General features: G+C 35.6%; 1 long non-coding RNA gene across 1 annotated transcript in view; it reads right to left on the bottom strand.

Annotated features, from left to right (window-relative positions):
* Positions 1-9,777, bottom strand: part of LOC143241011 (uncharacterized) — a 41,179-nt gene extending 31,402 nt beyond the window's left edge. Inside the window, exon 1 of the long non-coding RNA XR_013022140.1 lies at positions 9,568-9,777. This is a non-coding gene — a long non-coding RNA (uncharacterized LOC143241011). The remainder of the gene's footprint in view (positions 1-9,567) is intronic.
* Between the last annotated feature and the right edge of the window lie 2,523 nt (positions 9,778-12,300).

Here is a 12,300-nt window from a genome sequence, read left to right as displayed (position 1 = left end):
TACATTATAATGCTCTCATGGCTGAAAGGGCGAGCATGTTAAGTGCGACGGGGATTCGAATCCGCGACCCTCGAATTACGAGTCGAGTGCCTTAACCACCTGTTCATGCATGACAGGAATCGAACCTCAAACTTTTGCGTTTGTAAGCTTTACGATATTCCGTCTGCATGAGTTGCTTCTTATTAAAATCTGAACCACCAAAATAAACACAAGGATGTCTATCACAGGGCTGTATACAGCTTAGCACTATGGTCATAGCAGCTTCTATTACTATTTAGTAATTGTAATCTGGTTAGTAACATGATTAACTACTAACAGATAATACAGAATTATATAAGATTCGTAAACCAGGAAATTAAATGTCAGAATAGTTTGAGCTGCCTTTAATGTTTTTCAAACATCTTGAGTAATCTACACTTAATATATGATGCTCCTCTTGGTCAGGCCCGACAGGTCATATTGAACTCGAGAGGAAATACCATCTTTTTTTTTAGTATACACAGCTTCCTCGTCCTCAAATCCAGAGACAAACATGGTATCACGAGGAACAAACAATCACGCTGACTATGTGCTACAGAACATGTTTCTCTTCAGATCATGTTATGGTTTTCCAAACATTTGGCTGACAACAATCTTGTGCATGGCATGTTCCAGTGTTAATCATTAAGTGACTCTCAGTTCACTTAACTATAACACTTGGAGTCTTGGTAAAAGAGTAGCCCAATAGTTGGCGATGGGAGCTAACGACTAGCTGCCTTCCCTCTAGTCTTACACTGCTAAATTAGGGACGGCTAACGCAGATAGCTCCCGTGTAACTTTGCCCGTGCCTTGTCCACCACAACTCTCGAAACCCGGTTTCTTGCGCTGTAAGTCTGCATACATACCGCCGTGCCGGGTTATTCCTTAGGATGCGCATGTCATGCAACTATTTAATTTTTCTCTTTATGAATAACGAGGGTCATTATTATCTCATCGCACTAGAACCAGGTTTGTGCTTTACAAGGCGTGACGCTAATGCAGTATTATAGTACTGATTCACCTAGTTTTTAGAAGGCTGCCGATAATTTCAATTATACGTTTATGAACATTATTAATATACTAATTTATATATTTAAATTCATTACTTTACGAAATGAAAAAGTATTTCATGTTTTAAAGAAATCTATTGACCAATTACAGCACAACCAGTAATCGCCCATCAATTAAGTGTCGCAAGTGGACTAATAGTTAACGTGCCTGGACTGTGAACTGAGGGTTCGTGGTTCACACCTCGTAGTCGTAAAACCGTGCTCTGCCCTTTGAGGCCATTGGTGTGCCACAAGAGTAATGGTCAAATAGCCCCATCCTGTCAAACAAGAGTAGCCTAAACTGAAAATTAGGGACGGATATGTGCATAGTCTTGTTTACCAAGTTCTAGGGAAACAAAAAAAACAAACTGCAAAACATGCACAATCTAAAAAATGCAAAAAGCAACTAAAAAACTTTGAGGTTGTAATACTTTGAATGTTGTTATGACGTCGTAAGACTGAATCCTGCACCGAGACATCTTCACATCATGGAAAATGTCTGTGTTTCATACTTGACTTTATTTGCATTTCTCGTGTGAATTTCTCACAGAATCAGCGATATTCAGAAAACTGTGTTAATATTTAGGGCCAAATAGCTCATGCTTAATTTCAGAATATCTCACATATAAATTTCCGGTTAAGGCTAGTCTTAAATTTCATTTAACTAAAAGACGCCTCCGAGATTTTGTTTCATAGTTCAATTGTCCAATCAATCACATTCGCAAGTTTTAATCTCGTTCAAATGGAGCACGTGATCTCACTTTAACGGAATCATGTGCTCAATTTACAGCTATTTACATAAAAACGAAGAATAGATAAACAAAACGAGAGTAAAAATATTTCTTTTTACCAGCTTAGTCCCTGAAGATTTTCAGTTAAATTGATTTTCTTCAGAGTTTAACATCCTAATTTGCGAAGTCTTCAAATGGTTATTTTTTATTTTCCAAATTCCAAAGATGAAAAACTTTTTATAATTGAAGGATTTCCTTTTCTACAAATGGCAGATACAGAATTCTTCAAATCAGACCGAGCGCCTTATTTAAATAAACGTTTGTTCTTTCCTTTTGTACAGAAAGAATTTAAATATTAAAATAGTTTTTGGTATTCCGAGAAAAAGTTCCCCACTAGTACAGAGGTAAGTCTACGAACTTACAACGCTAAAAAATCAGGGGTTCGATTTCCCTCGGTGGGCTCAGCAGATGGCCTGCTGTGGCTTTGCTATAAGAAAGACACACACCAAGAAGAAATCAATTTTATATAGGTTACAATATATAATTGGCATGTTTTATTAAATTCTTTATTAAGTCGGTTTCTAGTTTTATTTGTTAATTTTTGCTCCAAACGGTAGAAACGAAACAGAGTCTCATCAAAGCAGTAATTCAACTCTCTCTACACGTTACAGGTTATCCAACAAATAATTAGCATTTCTTTTCTGTAATAGTTTGAGCCATCTCGACGTCCACGAATACATATGCGGTAAAGTTGAATTAAAGAAAAGTTTCTCAAGAAATAAAATTCAAAATATAAAGTATCCTGAACGACCACTCAAGATATTTAATACACTTTGAACGAACGTGGCCCCAGAGTGTCCAGGTGGTTAAGGCGCTCGACTCGCAATCTGAGGGTCGCGAATTTGAATCTCTGTCACATCAAATATATTCGCCTTTTCAGCCGTGGGGATATTTTAATGTGATGGTCAATCCCACTTCTCCTTGGTAAAAGAGTACTCTAAGAGTTGGCGATGGGTGGTGACGACTAGCTGCCCTCCCTCTAGTCTTATACCGCTAATTGCGCGAAATTCACAAGCAAATAATAAAAAAACTAATGTTTTCAATGCTGTGATTCATTTTGTGAAAAGGCTCGCCAACGAGCGATCAAGACGTGCTTAAAAAAAAAGAAGCCACCTGGTGGTTTTTAAATAGTATCTATGCTTTTGCAATTAATGTGTTTAAAGGAACGTTTAATTGAGATTTGTCATCTACACATATGTATGCGTGTTATTACGTCTGCCGTCTTTGTCCAGGATGAAATATATATACGTACATATTTATATAAGCGTTTACGAAATTTGTTAGCCCTCGTGTAACTTTGCGCGAAATTAAAAACAAAACAAAAGAAATTTTGAAAAGCCATTGTTGTTACTGTACAAAAACACATTGAATACAATATAGATTATTCATCGACACAATAAAACACACTATCACCAGATAAACAAATAAAACGTTGGGCAACTCAGTTGACCACCACCCAGAACTTTCTGCCTTCTTGTAAAAAATTATTTATGGTTTTAAAGAGAGAGAGATTTTTAACCAGTCTTCGTAGAATGTTTTTCTTTATAAAACCCAACACTTTAGATTGAAACCTGAAACAACATAATACGTTTCTCATTGTTCATGTTATGTCTTTTGACACATAGTTTGCATCAAACCGATATGTTACCATGTATCATATTAGTAAGCCTTTTTTATGCATATATTTAGAGCAGAGAAACTCGTTAACCGTGATTTACATTCGATTTAATTTTGATATACAAAAGAATAAATAGTCACAATATATATATATATTGGCTGGTAGGAATTTCGAAATGTTTGTGCTACAATCGAATGTAATCTACACAGTAGAGATATAACTCTGAGAATAAAGAACGTTCGGGTTGTTAGTGGCTCAGCGGTAAACCCAAAACCTTATAGCAAATTGTAGGGTTTGATCCCTGCTCGACGCAAATAGTGAATTGTGCATCTTTCACTTAACAATAAAACTACCTTTTGTACAACTCTGAATTATATTTTGTATTGCAGATGTCTTAATATATTTTTTTTTTATTTCATATTGAATAGCTTTGAAATGTCATTGATGAAAACGAACTTTTATTTAAATGTCAGGGTTAAAACAGAATGCCAAGTAAGGATGAAAATAACCTTTTGAAGATTAATATCTGATTCTACTTGTTCTTCAATCCTTACTGAAGAAGGTTTAAACAATATTTCCCACCGTGAACAGTCAACAAATGGAAACACAACAGAGCAAGATAATTACATCAATTCTGAGCTTGTTAATGTTTACCAAAGGATTTTGAAAAATGTTAAAGATTGGAAGTATAAGCCACTTGTTACTATTTTTTGTAAGTCCTTCAATAGTGGGCAGGTACCAGAGGATTGGAAGTTGGATAATGTTACTCCTCTTTTCAAGGGAGATGACGAAAATTGTCCCAGACATTGTGGACTTATTAGTCTTAGGTCAGTTGTAGAAAGTTGCTTTTCAAAGTCCTTCCACAAAGGTTTGTTTTTTAATTTGGCACAAAGCTACACGAGGGCTATCTGCGCTATCCGTCCCTAATTTAGCAGCGTAAGACTAAAAAGGTAAAGGTAGCCAGTCATCACCACTTTGGCTAACTCTTAGGGTACTCTTTTACCAACGAATAGTGGGATTAACCGCAATATTATAACGCCCCCACGGCTGAAACGGCGAACATATTTAGTGTGATGGGTATTAGAATCCGCGACCCTCGAATTACGAGTGTAATCAATGTAAACTAGTTTGAAGAAGTTGCGGACTTATTATTTAAAGTTGATTCCAATTGGCCCGATAACTTAAGATAGTGTGTGCCAGTTGCAAGAATGACAGAAAACTTTATAAAATTCCACACTATTTGAGGAACTGTCGTTCTTTCGATTTATTGTATTTTTCTCGTTACTTTCTTGTTTATTTGTTTGTTTTGAATTTCGCGCAAAGCTACTCGAGGGCTATCTGAGCTAGCCGTCCCTAATTTAGCAGTGTAAGACTAGAGGGAAGACAGCTAGTTATCACCATCCACCGACAACTCGTGGGCTACTCTTTTACTAACAAATAGTGGGATTGACTGTCACATTGTAACGCCCCTACGGCTCAAAAGCGCGAGCATGTTTGGTGCGACAGGGATTCGAGCTCGAGACCTTCGGATTACGAGTCGAGTGCCTCAACCACCTGGCCATGCTGACCCCTCTTTCTTTACTCGCTAGAAAAAAAAAGAGATAATACTTATGTAAACACAGTTGAAAATCTGTGATTTTACTCAACTGCAATACAGAAATATATATTTTAGTTCCAACTCTATTTTTAACTCTCTTTACCCCAAATTTAGATTACAATATTAAGTTCAGAAACTGTTACTGAAAATTCCTGGACAAATAATGTTACAAGTACTTTCAAGTTGTTTCAGTCCGTTTACAAAACAAACAGTCATGGAAATACCCACTTAGAATTAAAAAATAAACTATTTGTTTTATAAACATATATTTTTAAATATTTTATTCGAGTATAATTATTTTAAGGGTTATGTATTTAAAATATAATTGTTTTCTGCATTAAAAAAATTGCAGAAATTCTTAATTTCATTCATGCATTCTAAGTCTGAATTTTCCAGTTGTTTCATTTTGTTACTTATGTTAGCTTTTGCGTAACTCATTTTATTGTGTTATTTTTATCTAAATTTGATCAGGATAAGTAACTATTACCACTCCCCCCCCGACCCGGGATGGCCAGTTGGTTAAAGCACTCGACTCGTAATCCGAGAGTAGCGGATTCGAATCCCTGTTACACCAAATATGCTCGCCCTTTCAAGCGTGGGGGCGTTATAAAGTTACGCCCAATCCCACTATTCGTTGGCAAAAGAGTAGCCCAACAGTTGGCGGTGGGTGGTGATGACTAGTTGCCTTCCCTCTAGTCTTACACTGCTAAATTAGGGACGGCTAGCTCAGAGAGTCCTCGTGTTGCCTCGCGTGAAATTCAAAACGAACCACTTCCCCCCTTTTTTTTTTTGTAGTGAAAATTCTCACACATTCTTATAATTTATCAATCAATTTGTCAGGGGCTCAACAGTAAGTTTGTAGACATATAAAGCTAAAGATTTCAATACCGAATAAATTTTAAATAAGTATTGTTGCATTAAATATTTTGGTGTAAAGCGAAGAAGTAAACAAATTAAATGTTTTCGAGATGTTTATCTAAATCGGATATTTGATTTTAAAAATATAAATTAGTATTTTTAACAATTATCTAATAGTTGTTTTCAACATATTTCGACAACGTAAGTAATTCTCTCCTGGATAATCGGGATATTTGGAAAAACAGTTTGTTTGTTTGGAATTTCGCGCAAAGCTACTCGAGAGCTGTCTACGCTAGCCGTCCCTAATTTAGCAGTGTAAGACTAGAGGGAAGGCAGCTAGTCAACACCACCCATCGCCAACTCTTGGGCTACTCTTTACGAACGAGTAGTGGAATTAACCGAAACATTATAACGAATAGTGGCCAAGCCAGGCCAAACGACTCAGTAACCACTTGACTTGATTTTTAAAATTTTCATGACAGATGTGGGGAAGACTGTCTATATAAGAATATCTTGTTCATTGTTCTAGCTATTTTAGTTACGTCACAAATAAACAAACAGAATTTATTTCGTCCACTAAAGTTAAATAAACAGACAAAAACACAACAACCATCGAAATTTTAACCTACAATATCACGTGCTTTGTACTTCAACGGCTGAAAAAAAAAAAAAAAGGATAACAAATAATGCATGGTTGTGCACAAACTATCAATAGTTACAAAATGACGCCAAGTGTAGCGTTCAAACACTCGTACACAAAGTAGAAAACTTCGTATCTTATTTTCGGTTTGTATTTATTACAAAGATACCAAAGTTATTTGTCCCTAATTTTGAACTACGTTTTTAAATTTCGCACAAAGCTACTCGAGGGCTATCTGTGCTAGCCCGTCCCTAACTTAGCAGTGTAGTAAGACTAGAGGCAATGCAGCTAGTCATCACCACCCACCGCCAACTCTTGGGCTACTCTTTTACCAACGAATAATGGGATTAACCGAAACATTATAACGCCCCCACGGTTGAAAGGGCGAGCATGTTTGGCGCGACCGGGAAGTGAACCCGCAACCCTCAGATTACGAGTCGAACGCCTTAACACGCTTGGCCATGCCGGGCGAATTATGGAAAGAGAGTCGAGTGAAAAACGAAACGTTTTAAACTAACAATAGATAAAATAACCGTATTTTTTATGCTTACGTACCTGACTCAATTTTATAATTCAAATAGGAGTGCAATGTCATTTTGTTATTTTACTTAAGGACTGTAGTGAAATTGTAATATTTATAAAAGTATGTAAAAACAAGACGAGTTCGCTATCACCATTGAAAATTTGTGGACATTTTATAAAGCAAAAAGTTTGACAGCAAAAATATCCCGTTACTTAACACGCTTGGCCATGCCGGGCCCTTGAACTACTGACCAGAAGGCAACTTTACAGTTCTATCAGATATTAAAATTAAACAACTGAAAATCATTTGTATTATTGTTCGCTTGTCACGGTTTGAGACAAATCACTCAGTCGCGCAAATTGAATAATGATTTTTCATTGTTTCATCGAAACGTAAGATCACGAATATTTCGTTACAGGTGACTGTAACTTGTGGTCTCCTTCAGTGTTCAAAATAAATACGTTACAACAACGCTGAAATCACTAGAGAAAAGAAAAAGAGAAATCAAAGGAAAACACTTATCAATTACAGAAACTCAAGTCAAATGGTGAAAAAAGCCAACAAGAAACGAGAAAGTATATCTATTTCTTCGACCCTGAAGTCCTCAAAGAAGCCACTTTGTAAGCCCACAATTTGTTCTTTTATAGTATATATTTATGCAATGACCTGTGTCCACTACATGGAATCGAACTCCGGATTTTAGCTGTATAATTCCTTAAACTTATTGCTGACCCACAGGGGGGCGTGGCCAGGTGGGTTAAGGCATTCGACTCGTAATCTGAAGGTTCGAATCCCTGTTCCACCAAACATGCTCGCCCTTTCAGTCGTGGGGGTGTTATAATATTATGTTCAATCCCACTATTCGTTGGTAAAACAGTAATCCACGAGTTGGCGGTGGGTGGTGATGACTAGCTGCCTTCCCTCTAGTCTTACACTGCTAAATTAGGAACGGCTAGCGCAGATAGCACTCGAGTAGCTTTGCACGAAATTCTAAAAACAAACAAAACAAACCCACAGGGAGGTAATTTTGTGATTACTTAATAACATATGAAACACATAAAATATGTAAACAAATAAACATCATTATTACATATATATAATTCACGTAGAATTTTACAAACAAAAACATATTAGCATTATTACATTGAATTCCGCTAGTACATAGAAACGTAAAATATTAAAAGAACCACAGTAACTAGATAGTCTTACCAAAAGTGTTAAAATCACAGTAACTTGAGGTTTAAAACACCCAATTGATTAGATTACTTTTCTTCGTTTGATATGTGGAAAATAGTTCAGTACTGGGGTTCAACATGATTAGGATTGCCTCCTTACAGTTTAGCATTAACATAACGTGTAATGTTTTGACTAGGTTAATTGTGCTGTTTTCTTTTTAACGTTAAGTTTCATCATCTAAAATATTCAGTATTTCTATTTTGTTGTGTTATTATATATAGATAAATATATTATGATGACTGATTTGAATTTTTAGCTCAGGATATTAACTTAGGAAGCACCAACATCTGAGCTGGCTAAACCTTGTGAGGTACTAAAGCGATTTACTATCGAAAACATCGCTCTAAGCAAATGTACGTAGCTGATAATTCTAGTCACGTGACTTGATTTTATTATTTAAAATAACAACTTTATACTATCAAAGTAGTAGCTACATACTATAAAAATTCGATAAGCCTTGTGTAGGAAGTCACGTGAGCTGTTATTTAGCCTATGTTCATTAAAGTTCCAAATAACCCCCACAGTTCACTGAAACTATGTTTTACTCTGTGGTGAAAATATTGTTAGTACAGTCTACTAATGTAACAGAATTTTTCCCTTGTCAATGCTAAGATCTGTAATCAACAAAATTATTGGGATTTGTGGTAGATTTAATGAACAGTGTTCGTTGTTAAAGCGCAACACAACACAATGGCCTATCTACGTTGTGCACACTACGAGTATCGAAACCCTGTTTTATTAGTGTGAGCCTTCAGATTTGCCGTTGAGTAACGGGGGGAGTAGATGGAAGGACTGAACAGAATAAACTTAAATCATTTTTATCAGCTGAGTCAAATGTGTTATTTTTGGATGGCATGTCTTTCAGTGTACTTACGACGATGCGGTGATCAGAGTGCATGCTTTCATTTACTCTTATCTGAGGGAGATAATTTAACATATACCCGGATACTTTTAAAATTTCAGACTTGCTATTTTATCGTCTAGTTTATGTGACCTTTCTTAAAGCCCAGCTATTTCATTAGTTCTTTGCATTCTTGTTTAAATAACGTTTCTCTTTAATCTACAGGGATTTCATTGCGTGCAGGACATTTAAAAACAAAGTTAGTATGTCAATAACAAACTGTTTATCCAAGTAAAATCCTACTTCTTGCCTGACGGTTAAACAAACACAAGTTTTGCTAATAAATCTGTACCGCTTTTTTTTTTTTTTAATGAATAAGATTCGAGTGATACTTACGTCCAGTAGCAGACAAAATTTTAAGAGAGAACGACAGTACTTGCCAAAACATAATTCACTATATAGGCAGAATTCGTTTGTATGTCAATCCAAAATAAGTTTAGAGATCCTTGCGACCCATAGCAAAAATCGGCGGTAGTAGGCCTCGTGGATTATGGAGCTAAAATAGGCCTAACACGAGCAGACCAACTAATTTGAAAAATCCCAACATGGCCTCGAGCATAACGTCTACTCAATAAATTTATAGTGTTATTATGTTATCTTTAAGGGTGTTATCTTCAACATGATAAAAAAAATGTCCGTCTTACAAAACAATTGTTACTCCGTCTAAAATACTGATAAAGCTGAAATCTCTTAAGTAGTTGGAATGCGATTTGACATGAAGACAACTGGTCACGTACTTGCTGAAACAATATTTCAAAACACCCTTTGTTGTTTACGTTCACTCCACAGTTTTCAGGGAAAACATTTAATCTGATTTATAAGCAACGAAGGAAATATAAAGAAATATTGCAGAAATCGAACGATTTATTTCAAAACACACCATTTTAGTTTCACTGACAATACTAACGATAGAAATTAATTCTTACTTCTGTCTTTATGGACGTGAAATTATCACACGCCATCTAGCATTTCTAAGTAAAACAAGATGCTGACTCTATATTTTAAACAGAAATAAAACTATACCATTTCGATTTCATTGAAATATTAGACATAATTATGGTCTGAGAGACGGAAAAGTAAAGTTTTTACATGCTACCTAGCACTTGTAGGAAATTAAAACAAGATATTGAATCTACTGTTTTGAATAGAGAAGTTGTTTCTCTGTAGTTAAATTCGAAGCTGTGCCTAACAAGGATATCGAAACCTGGTGTTTAGAGTTATAATCCTTCATACAAAATAATTCTAGTCGCAGACACCAATTTATAAGTCCATTTGTCTTAAGCCTAACATTAGTTAAGCTTTTACTAAGTATGGCATATTTTCGATGGAGAAACTATTAACGTTTTTTGCTCTAGTTAGGGTTAAACTTTACCGTGATTAACACTATCAGTAACTAAACTTATAATACTATTCTACGACCTAGCGTTAGACCTTCTTAAACACTGATAAAAATTTAATACATTGTTGTACAAAATTTATACTCAAGTATATTTATATCCGTTGAAATGAAGTACGCGCATATCTTCAGAACAGACAAAAGTGATTATTATTATTATAAAATATTACTTGATAAATTAAATAGTATTACATTAATTATAAAGCAAGAAAAAATTCTGTATTAGAACATAGTTATTGTAGAATATAATTGTTTTACCTTTATTTTAAGAACATCATTACTTTGGTATGTAACTGTTATATTTTAATTTATAGAGCGTGGTTAATCTGGTATATAATTGTTATATTTTTATAAGTATAACGTGGTTACTCTGGTATGTACTTATTATATATTAATTTATAGAACATGGTTACTCTGGTGTGTAATTATTATATTAGCGAACAAACTAGTAGTAGGACAGTTTTAAGGAGTCATTAATTATATTTTTATTGTACACGCAAAAACATTTCTCCTAGTAAATTCTACGTTTCGTTACCGAAAGTGTTGAGCGAAGTACAGACGTAATTATTGAAACGAACAAACTTGCACATGTCTGTTTTACAATTCACATTGAATAACATGTTTCGAATCTGAATATGCAGACACATGCCTTAAACGCACGTGCAAGGTGTGCGTGTACATTCCAATTACAAGAGGCGACCGACTACCTACTGTGTATTTCAGCTGTACGCGTTTGTGACTGGTCATTTATCACAAACACAGTTTCTTGGTTGACTTCTGACATGGGCGGGTAAATAACGCTCTCTGTACAATTCCTCACGAAGCTGTGCAGAATCTGCCTAGATTCTCTTCCCTAGGTTCTCGTGTCTTCTAGGGGTTAATGTGCGACTTCTTTTACGATACTTGTCTTGTTGTTGTGAACTGTTCATCTTGTAAAGTAAACTGCTCTTTTTCTGGGTCGAGTTAAACCCACATCAATACATGTCTGTCTGTCTGTTTTAGTGTAAAGACGCATAATTGACTATCTGTTCTCTCTCCACCAAAGGAAACTGAAGTCCTCGTTTTAGCGTTATAGGTCCGAAAACTTACTGCTGGTCCACAGGGAGCCATGCATGTTCTTGTCCAGTTTTCGTTTCGTCGATATTATTCTATCATGCCTGTAAAGTTGCTGATTCATAAACAGCTTCTATTATTTCACATTTTACAAATAACCTAAATGTAGAAAACGTTTCGCCTGTAATCTTCGCAGTACGTGACGTTGCTTTTTTATAACATCATTAATTACGTATTTGTTTAATTTATAAATTACTCGAGTGACCTTTAATGTATTTTGACATGAACGTACCGTGACAAGCACTCCCAATACCTTTCGGCGTAAATTTACTTCAATAAGAAGTTCCTTATATGTTTTGATATGAACGTACTTTGACAAGCACTCTTAACTTCTTTTACAATTGAATAGTAGGATTAACCGTCATGCTATAATACCCCCACTGTTGAACATGTTTGGGAGGACATGGATTTGAATCTGCGACTCGTAGATTGCGAGCCCTAACCATTTGGCCATGCCAGACCTGAACCATGAATCCTTGGATTCGAAGTCTAAATGTACTTTAACACTGGACCACGCCTATCCAAGCTGAACTCAGTTTTGAGGAGGCGCAATGACTTAT

This window comes from Tachypleus tridentatus, chromosome 13, assembly GCF_004210375.1.
Source record: "Tachypleus tridentatus isolate NWPU-2018 chromosome 13, ASM421037v1, whole genome shotgun sequence".
In the NCBI taxonomy this organism is placed as follows: Eukaryota; Metazoa; Arthropoda; class Merostomata; order Xiphosura; family Limulidae; genus Tachypleus; species Tachypleus tridentatus.
Note: the sequence above shows the minus strand (reverse complement) of the source record. Positions and strands in the feature narration are given on the sequence as shown.